This window comes from Macaca nemestrina, chromosome 7 (assembly GCF_043159975.1).
Source record: "Macaca nemestrina isolate mMacNem1 chromosome 7, mMacNem.hap1, whole genome shotgun sequence".
In the NCBI taxonomy this organism is placed as follows: domain Eukaryota; kingdom Metazoa; phylum Chordata; class Mammalia; order Primates; family Cercopithecidae; genus Macaca; species Macaca nemestrina.
Window position 1 is genome coordinate 46,749,708 of NC_092131.1, and position 10,389 is coordinate 46,760,096.

The following is a 10,389-nucleotide window of genomic DNA, read 5'->3' on the forward strand; positions in this document are numbered from 1 at the left end:
TTTTTTTTAAACAACAGACTATTTAAAGACAAATATATTGTAGGACTCTCAATTCATGTAGAAGTAAAATACATGACAACAATTACAAAAAAGGACAGAGGGTTTTGTTTGCGTGTTTTTTTTTTTTATTTTAAGCAATGCTTTTGGAGAAAGAAGAAAAGGACAGAGTTAACAAAATTGTACTATTGTAAGATTCTTACATTTCACATGAAATAGTACAATATTAACTCTAAATAGACTGTTAAGGTTGTGCTGACTACTATGGTAGTCACTAGCCACAAGTGACTAAATTTAAACTTAAATTAATTAAAAATAAATAAAATTTAAATTTCAGTCTTCAGTTGTACTAGCCATATTTCAAGGTATCAATAGTCACATGTAGCCAGCGTCTACTATACTGGAAAGACACAGAACATTTTCACTACTAAAGAACATTCAGTTGGAGAGTGCTGCCCTAGAGCCACCATGAAAAAATAAAAATATACAGACATATAACTTTAAAATCAATAGATGAATTAAAATAGAATACTAAAAATATTGTATAAACCAAAATAAAGAGCCATGGAGGAAATGAGAAACAAAAAATGAGACAAACAGAAAACAAATAGCAAGATGATAGACTTAAATCCTACCAAATCAATAATTATATTAAATATAAATGAACTAAACAATCCAAAGAAAAGGAAAAGATTGCAAGGATGAATAAAAAGCAAGATTCAAGTAAGTGCTTTGGCATGAGATGCAATGCATTTTAAAGATCCAGATAGGTTGAAAGTAAAAGGAAGCGAAAACATAGACCAAGCAAATCTAAGAAACCTGGTATTGATATACTATTATTATACAAAATAAACTTCAAGTCAAAAAGAATTATCAAAGTTGAAGAGTGACATTCCTTAATAAAAAATTGTCATCTCATCATGAAAACATAAAAAATATAAACATTTATGTGACTAAAAAGCTTCAAGTATAAGAAGCAAGATATGAAAATTAAAGGAACAGGCTCAGCACAGTGGCTCATGCCTGTAATCCCAGAAATTTGGGAGGCCAAAGTGGGAGGAACGCTCAAGCCCAGGAGTTCAAGACCAGCCTGGGCAACATAGTGAGATCCTGTCTCTATAAAAAAAATTTAAAATTAGGTGGGCATGGTGGTAGGCATCTGTAGCTGTGGCATCTATAGCTACTCAAGAGGCTGGGGCAGGAGGATTGTTTGAGCCCAGAAGGTCAAGGCTGCAGTGAGCTGTGATCACGCCACTGCACTCCAGCCTGGATGACAGAGTGAGACCCTGTCTCCAAAAAAAAAAAAAAAAAATTGAAGGAACAAATACACAATCTATAATCATAGTTGAACATTTTTAATTCACCTATGTGTACTTTGTAGAACTAGACATAAATATATTAATATAAATGATTTGAACACTATCAACCAACTTAACCTAATTGATATATAGAGAATACTTCACCTAGTATCTGCAGAATAGACACGATTTTCAAGTGCACATGGACTAGTTGCCAAGATAGATCACGTGCTGAAATATAAAATGTGGCTTAATAAATTTCAAAGGATTGAAAAATACAGAATATGCTCTCTAAACATAACAGAATGAAATTAGAAATCAATAACAATATCTTAAAACTCCCAAATATTTGGAAGTCACACAACATACTTCTAAATAACTGAGTTAAAGAAGAAATCACAGTAAATGTAGATGATATTTTAGCCTGAACAATAATTTTAAAAATCAAAATTTGTGGATGTTCCACAGAGAGCAGGTCTATGCAAACCTACCCCCCCTAAAATTAAGGTAGCTGAGATGTTGAAGAAAGAGGCTGACAAATCCATTTTCTCAGAAAGAAACCTTTAATAGGAACTTAGGAACAGAAGCCATGTCTAGGGCAGCCATGAGATGAGGTGGTGGATCCCCACACTTTCCCCCAACCCCAACCCAGGGCTTATATGCCATAAAGAAAGGGTATACTGCTTCAGAAGGAATGTGTAAAACAACTGAAGTGGACCCCTCTGGGAAAGGCAAGAATGCTATATGCTTCACAGCCTATAATTTGCTTAAGGCAGGATTTATCATAAGTATATGCTTACGTTTTATGCCACAGATCATATAGTTATTAATAGAATAGTAAGGAAATAGTGTGCATAACATTATGCCAATAAATTCAACAACTTAGATAAATTGGACACATTTCTTGAAAAACACAACACATACAAATCTGACATAAGAAGAAATGGAAAATATGAATAGCCCTTTCTCTGTTAAAGAAATAGAACAGGGAAAACTCTGTGGTGATAGAAACCAGGTCAGTGGTTGCCTATGTAGAATGTCAACTGAAAGAGAACATGAGAGAACTCTTGGGAATGATGAAAAAAATTCTGTATCATAAACTTTTTGTGGTAGTTACAAGGGTGTATCATTTGGTAAATCCATAAAATTTTGCCTTTAAGATATGTACTTTCTTTTGAGACAGGATCTCATTCTGTCACCAAGGCTGGAGTGCACTGGAACCAGCTCACTGCAGCCTTGAACTCCCAGACTCACGTGATCCTCCCACCTCAGTCTCCTGAGTAGCTGGGACTATAGGCACACACTACCACACCCAGCTAATTTTGTATTTTTTGTAGAGAGAGGGTCTCACCATGTTGACCAGGCTGGTCTCCAACTCCTGGACTCAAGCAATCCTCCTGCCTTAGCCTCCCAAAGTATTCGGGTTACAGGCATGAGCCACAGTACCTGAACAGATGTGTACATTTCACTGTATGCACATTTCACCTTAATTGAGCATAAGTTGCATGCCAAAAACTATGACATAAACACAAAATGTGAAACATTCTGACATTTTAAATCTTAAATATAATTGAAGTAAAAAAGTCCCAAGAGATATCTTAGGTAAGATATATGCAAAAATGCAAAAAATACCCTATAACTTTATTTGAAAAATGTTTCTTTTCCTTCTGAATAAAAGTTCCAAAGTTCAAACCCAATCATATTTATTTCAGTGATGATAATAATGGCTGTGCTGATTCATCCTTCCAGATTTAGCTTGTGACCCTTCTTCAGTGTAATTTTTCTGGAACCACCATGATGAAGTAGAGTCATTGTCTGTCTGGGGTAAATACTTGAGGTTCATTCTCTCACGCCAGGAAATCGAGGACACGGACACACAAGAAGTGGGTTTAAGAGCAGAAGTTTAATAGGCGAAAGAAAGAGAAAAGAGAATCTCTCTCCTGCAGAGAGAGAGGGGCGCCTGAAGTACACAGGTTTTATAGACTGGCTTGAGGAGGTGGTGTCTGATTTACATAGGGCCCAAAGATTGGTTGGACCAGGTGTGATGCTTACATAACAGGAGAAGAAACTGACCACCCCACCCTACTCTTTTATTATACAAATGGATTTTCTACCTTGCTAGTGCCACGTTTTCTGTTCTTTACCATTCACGAGGTTGACAAAGAAAAGGGAAGATGGAACTGCCATGCTGAACATGCCTAGCCCCCAGGTAGCCTTTCCCTATTGTCACAGCTGCCAGCCATTCACCCGTGCAAGCTTCCAGCCTGCTTATCTATGTCTGCAGCTCGATTTTTCAGGCTGCTTTTTGTTAGAAAATAAATGATTTTGGGGTTGCTTTTCATTAAAAGGAAAACCTTACCAAAGACTTCCTTACTCTCACTATCTGCCTATTTCTTTTTAACTCCTGTATCAATGAGGATTTAAATTTTCCCACTCTGTTCCCTTGTCTCCCAGTATACATCTCCCTTACACCACCTGTATACTGTGTTCTGATGGTCTAAAATATAGTTATTCTCCTCTACCCCACATTATGTGATCTTTGAACATAAGACTGTGCTTTTATCTCATTTTCCCAGTGCCCATCGTATTATTGCCAGGCTTAGTGGTGCTCAATAAATGCTGTTTGATCAAGTGGTTGAATGATATTCATATGGAGATTCTTTCAGTCAGAATATACTATTGGTCTTGAGAAGATGATTTAAACATTTTTCCCTTTAAATTTGATTCCCTTCCTGTTACATGTTATCTAAGAAAACATATCCTACAGAAGTATTCCAAAACCTCTGACAAAAAAGTAAAACATACAACAAAACAAAAAGATTACATAGCAGATACTGAATGAAATGCTAAAAAATGCTCCAGTTCAATATTAAATGAAAAATGGAAAAGATAAAGGAAAACTATATTATGAGATAAAGTAAAGTAGAGAAATGAGACTTTGGACATATACTCACAGGCTTTGGATTATAAGAGAAAGAAAAACTTACATATGGGGAAAGGATCTTTGCAATGGTATTACTTCTGAAAAGGTGAGACAGTATTCAAACTGTTGAAAAATGTTATTTGTCCTTTGAAATGTTTATTTAAAAATAGGTTTTATAATAATGCATATGTTTGTAATCACATTTTCTTATATCAAATAACAATACAGTTTGTTAACTTCTGTAGCTATGTTCCAATTGCAGAGCTCTAGTTTGATTTTAGGTTGGGAGGGTGAATTCAAAAATTTATAAGCTGAACTGAGAGGCTTTGCTTGTCTCAAAAAAAGGTGTCATGGGAGATGAAAGTGGAGGTGAAAACCTGAAAGGCAAAAGGTTGCAAGTTTACTGCAAGGTTTTGAGACAAGGATGCTGTGGTACTGTTATGGTAGATAGCTAGTCAGGTATGAGCAGGGCAGAAGAGGGCTCCTCTTGCCCCACCAGGAATGCCAGGCCACCATCAAGTGATGGTCAGGTGGTTGTTACACTGTTTCTCTAAAATAATAATTGGTCACAGGTGGCCCCAGGGGAAGGCAGTCTCCCAGTAGAAAAAAACCTGAAAGTTTTGATCCGCAGCTTCCCAATAAGATCTCAGGAGCTGAGTGAGTGGGCTCAAGCATGAGGATTGAGAGGCAACATGGCAGACTTTAACTGGTATATATGACCTTCTAGGAACTTTTGCCTGGTAAGGGAAGAATGCCTCAGTTGAGCATGCATACAACTCCAATAAACAAACTGAGCATACAGCCCCTCCCAGGCACTGGCTGGTCATTGCACATGTGGACCCTTCTTCAGTATAATCTTTCTGGAACCACCATGAGGATTTAAATTCTCCCTCCCTGTACCCATGTGCCCCAGTATACATCTCCCTCACGGCACCTATACACTGTGTTCTGATGGTATAAATATAGTTATTCTCCTTTACCCTACATTACATGGTCTTTGAACATAAGATAGTGCTTTTATCTCAGCCCAACCCAAGGGAAGAATCAAGGGAGAAGGGACACCAGACCCCAGAAGCATGCCAACAAGTCAAAAGGTAAAACCACTAACGTTATCTCGCAGGTCGCCCGCTTGGCCCTCTTCCAAGTGTACTTCCTTTCATTCTTGCTTTAAAGCTTTTTAATAAACTTTCACTCCTCTTCTAAAACTTGCCTTGCACCATCTTTCTGCTTTATGCCCCGTGGTCAAATTCTTTCTTCTGAGGAGGCAAGAACTGAGTTTGCTGCAGACCCAGAGGGATTCGCCGCTGGTAACAGTAAAAAGCAGGAAGAAAGAGTTTTGGTAAAAACAAAAACAAAAAATCTACCCTCTTACTCTCAGATATCTACATACTGAAACAGGGCCACATGACAAAGTTTTATTAAATAGATACTAGTGTCCTCAATTAAAATAATGAAAATGTGTTTCACATTCCTAGAGTTAAGGCTAGCACCTCAGATAATTTGTAATTTGTAAATGAATTTGTATCTTATTTCTCTATCATGTTGTAGATAAGGGATGGTGATGTGGAGCTGCAATTCCTGGTTCCAAATCCTGGCTCCTCCCCTCATCCCTGGGTAAGTTGAGGGATGAGAGCAAGAGAAGGTTAATCCTGACTCTCAGATCTCTGCATGGGGCATGTCACTGATGATGGTGGCATTCCCTGAGAGAGGAAACACTAAGTTTGCAGTTGGTCATAGTGAGTACTATTTTGGATGAGTTAAGTTTAGAAGTGCCTGAAGACATCCAAGTGGAAGAAGTGGCTACATGGACTGAAGATACAGACTGGGAAACATTAATACCATCAAGGAACTGGAGTCCTGGGCACAAGTGAGACTGCTCCAGGGGAGTTGTAGAAGGCCTCAGGCAGAGCTCTGGAGTGAAGGGAGTGTACAGCAAGAGAGAAGGCTGGAGATTAAGGGCAACAAAGAGATTGTTGGTGTATCAAGGACTGTGCTATGTAGGGGACGAAGTCTGGGGATGAAATGTCAGTAACATCATCTTCCATTAGCTGATTAAAGATGAGAGTAATACAGCTAGCTTCTGGGATTGAAAGCCAATTAATTGTATTCTTTTCTAGAGTTCAGACTAGCACCTCAGATGATTTGTAATTTGTAAATGAATTTGCGTCCTATTTGTAAGCACATGCTTCTGGTGATAAGGACCTACAAATGAGAGAACACACTAGACCAGGGGTCCCCAACCCCCAGGCCACGAATGGGTAACAGTCCCAAGGCCTGTTAGGAACCCAGCCACACAGCAGGAGGTGAACAGCGGGCAAGCGAGCATTACCCCCTGAACTCCACTTCCCGTCAGATCAGTGGCAGCACTACATTCTCACAGGAGCACAAACCCTATCCTGAACTGCGCGTTCAAGGGATCTAGGTCGCACATTCCTTAAGAGAATCTAATCTCTGATTATCTGAGGTAGAACAGTTTCATCCTGAAATCATCCCCTCCCCTTCCATGAAAAAAATTGTGCCAAAAAGGTTGGAGACCACTGCAGCAAATATACCAGTTCACCAACATTCTTAGAAAATCAGCAGCACAATGATCTGAAGTGGAGGTGAAGGAGTTGTATTCTCTCATTTGACTCAGGAGCCCCAGGCCCAAGTCTAAGTTTGAAAGGGATTATTCTTGTGTCATATAGAAAGGAACAGTTTCTGTATGCAAGGTAAGTTTCATATGAGACTGTGGAATTACATTCCAGATTTCTCTTTATGTTATAATAAACTATAACATTGGCAAATTTTTTATGAAAAATAAAATGTTTCTACCCGGATTTAAACCATAACATGAAAATATTAACTAATGCATGTTACTTTCTTCTGCATAGCCTAGCATTTGAATTCCAAGTGCTTTCCATATTTGAGATGCACAGTGCCATCTAATGGTCACAAACCATAAACCAAAAGGGCATCAGAACTGAAATAATAATAAAATAGTAAAATCTAATACATTACAATAATAATAAAATAGTAAAATCTAATAGAAGTTTCAAAATTGCATAGTTAACTGCTCCTGCTACAAAAATTTTATCTTTGCCTTAGTCATTGTCACGTGAGTTACAATCGCATGAGTTACAAATGATCATATTGCATAGATAACTACAGATCACATTTTAAATTAAAATAATTCATGACAAACCTGAAACTATAACTTATGTGCACTTTACAACTTTCTACTTTCACTCTTCAATCACCTGAAACTATAATACATAGGGTTCCTCATGTATATACACTATTCCCACAGAAACAAAATCATTAGAAATACCTTGGATGAAATAATATGTTTAGGATAATTTTGTAAAGGGAGGGTAAGATTAAGGAGATAGATAAAAGGATATTATCTTGATGTCTACAAGTTTAGCAGATGGCCAGTCTTCCGCATGGAGAATGACTATTCTAACCATTCTCCCTGCAGCCCTTCAAGACAGAGGAGATTATGGGGCTACTGAATGTATCTTGGACTTTAGAGAAAGAAAGTGAAGCTGAGCTGAGATCCATTGGTTCTATTTTGAAAAGATGCATCCCTTGGCATGACCTTCACAGCTCAGTTCTGGGGTCAAAGGAATTTTCCATTGCTCACACTGCCACTGAACTCTGGGGCCATAAGAGCGGAAGAGGTACAGCACACATGGAGAAGGGATGGGAGGGGCAGGGGTGTGTATCAGCTTAGCCGATCCCCGCTGAGGAGCTGCCAAGCTTGCTACCCCAAGAACAATGCCTCCCAGACAATGCCTCCAGGTTCTGTGACCTCTTCAAGATTAAGTCTCTTTGATCTCAGCCTTTCTGAAGTGGTTTGAACCATGTTCTATACAAAATTGGTAACTCCCCCATAAGAATTGCTTTTTAAATATCCTGCTGTATTTGAAAAAGGAATTTTAAAAATTAAGTTTACTCTTTTACTCTCTCCCAGCAAGTGAGATATTCAGAACAACAAAAATTCCTCTAAAATGTTATGATGTGGAAACTTCTATTTTACTGATTTGTCTTTTCCACTTGGCTTCAAGTTCTTTGGGGAATGAAGACCATATCAATACCTAGCAGCCTGCTTCAGGCACAACTGCAAATGTTTCTTGAATGAACTTCTGGGCTTACCTGAATTCTAAGGGGGATTTCCACCACAATGGGAAAGCCACAAAAAAAGAAGCAAAGGGTTTTTTTTAAAAGGGTGAAAATATAAGTCATTTATCAGGGGGTTATCACTTTATATGGAGAGCATTTGAAACAATGATTTCCACAAATTGGCAGCAACGGTAACATCCATACTAAGCCACTGCTTACTTTACTTCCTCTTGGTCTAGAATATGCTGCAAAGGGAGAAGGAAGACCTGTGGCATGGAATGACCTATGGATACGGTTGAGAACCATGGGCTAGATGCTATGGAGACCAACATATCATTTACTAGGCTTTACTGTGTGCCAGCACTGGATTAGGCATTACTCCATTTAAGCCTTGCTACCATCCTTCAGGATTGGTGTTAATATTGCATGTTGTCGCTCAAGAGAAACAAATTTTTTTTTCTTAAATTCAAGTAACCTGAGGTCCCACATTTAGTAAGAGGCAGAAGAGTTAGATGTGTCAATAGCTAAATTAGGTGGCTCTGTCCTTTAGCTGGCTAGGGACCGACAACATCAGTATCACCTGGTGACTCTCCCAGGGGAGATGTTTTAAAAAATCTTTTCTGGTAATTCTGTGCAACATGGCAGTCTGAAACCAGTCTTTCAGACCTGGAAGGCCTTTAAAAACCACAGGACTCTCTTTGATATTTTTTCTTTTGAATTTTTTTAAATATAGAATCCTTTTTCATGTTCTCTGTTTATGAAACAACTGCATATCAATTATATTATTTTTTAGAAGATAGGTACAGGAGCCAGGCATGGTGGCTCACACCTGTAATCATAGCACTTTGGGAGGCTGAGGCAGGCAGATCACTTGAGGCTGGGAGTTTGAGACTAGCCTGGCCAACATGGCAAAACCTGTGTATACTAAAAATACAAAAAATTAGCCGGGAATGGTGGTACATGTCCCAGCTACTCGGGAGGCTGAGGCATGAAAATCACTTGAACCCGGGAGGTGCAGGTTGCAGTGAGCCGAGATCACACCACTGCACTCCAACCTGGGCAACAGAGCAACAAAAAAAGAAGATAGGTACAGGAATTAAAAAGAAAGCAAATAATTACTGGTAGCCTGACCACTAAGAGATATATACTGATACGATTTTTTGTGGGGGTGCATCTCCTTGCAGGCCTTTTTCTATGTTTATGTTCAAACACATTTGTAACAACAATAGAATAAAAAATGCATAATATTCAATGATTTTTTATTCAGTCTTCACTTTATTATTGATATCTTATTATGACAGTAAACAGGTCTACAATATATTCAATGCTCATCTTATATTCCATCACAGTTAAAAGATTTTTATTCATGACTTGGATGAAGGGTTATATTGATCACATGCTTGGGTGACACAAGGCTAATATACTAGATATAAAGAATCAGAATATAACAATATTAATAAATGGGAATTATGATCCTAAATCAACATAAAATTTAATTAAAAATCTAAAACTTCAAGGCCAGGCACAGAGGCTCACGCCTGTAATCCCAGCACTTTGGGAGGTCGAGGCAGGCGGATCACGAGGTCAGGAGATGGGAGACCATCCTGGCTAACATGGTGAAACCCCATCTCTTCTAAAAATAGGAAAAATTAGCTGGGCATGGTGGCGGGCACCTGTAGTCCCAGCTACTCGGGAGGCTGGGGTAGGAGAATGGCCTGAACCCAGGAGGCAGAGCTTGCAGTGAGCCGAGATCACACCACTGCACTCTAGCCTGGGCGACAGAGCGAGACTCTGTCTCAAAAAAAAAAATCTAAAATTTCAAACAATGTCCATCTAGTGTCTCTCTGTTAAATCCCACATCTCTGGGAGTGGAGAGCACACCGCCTGAGAGGGGCAGGCAATTTGACTGACCTGAACTGTCAGGCATCAGCAAACAAATATGTGTAGCCACATTAGTGGGATGACATATGCAATGAAAATGGCCACCTCGGAACATGGAAAATATAAAACTCAATATAAACCTACTGTTACCTTTAAGGAGCTTGGTTATTAGCTCTGTTAATAGAC

The 10,389-nt window shown here is 38.7% G+C and overlaps 1 long non-coding RNA gene across 1 annotated transcript in view; it reads left to right on the plus strand.

The window, feature by feature from the left end:
- Positions 1 to 10,036, plus strand: part of LOC139364277 (uncharacterized) — a 29,003-nt gene extending 18,967 nt beyond the window's left edge. The window contains exon 3 of the long non-coding RNA XR_011625822.1: positions 5,767 to 10,036. This is a non-coding gene — a long non-coding RNA (uncharacterized lncRNA). The remainder of the gene's footprint in view (positions 1 to 5,766) is intronic.
- Positions 10,037 to 10,389: the final 353 nt, after the last annotated feature.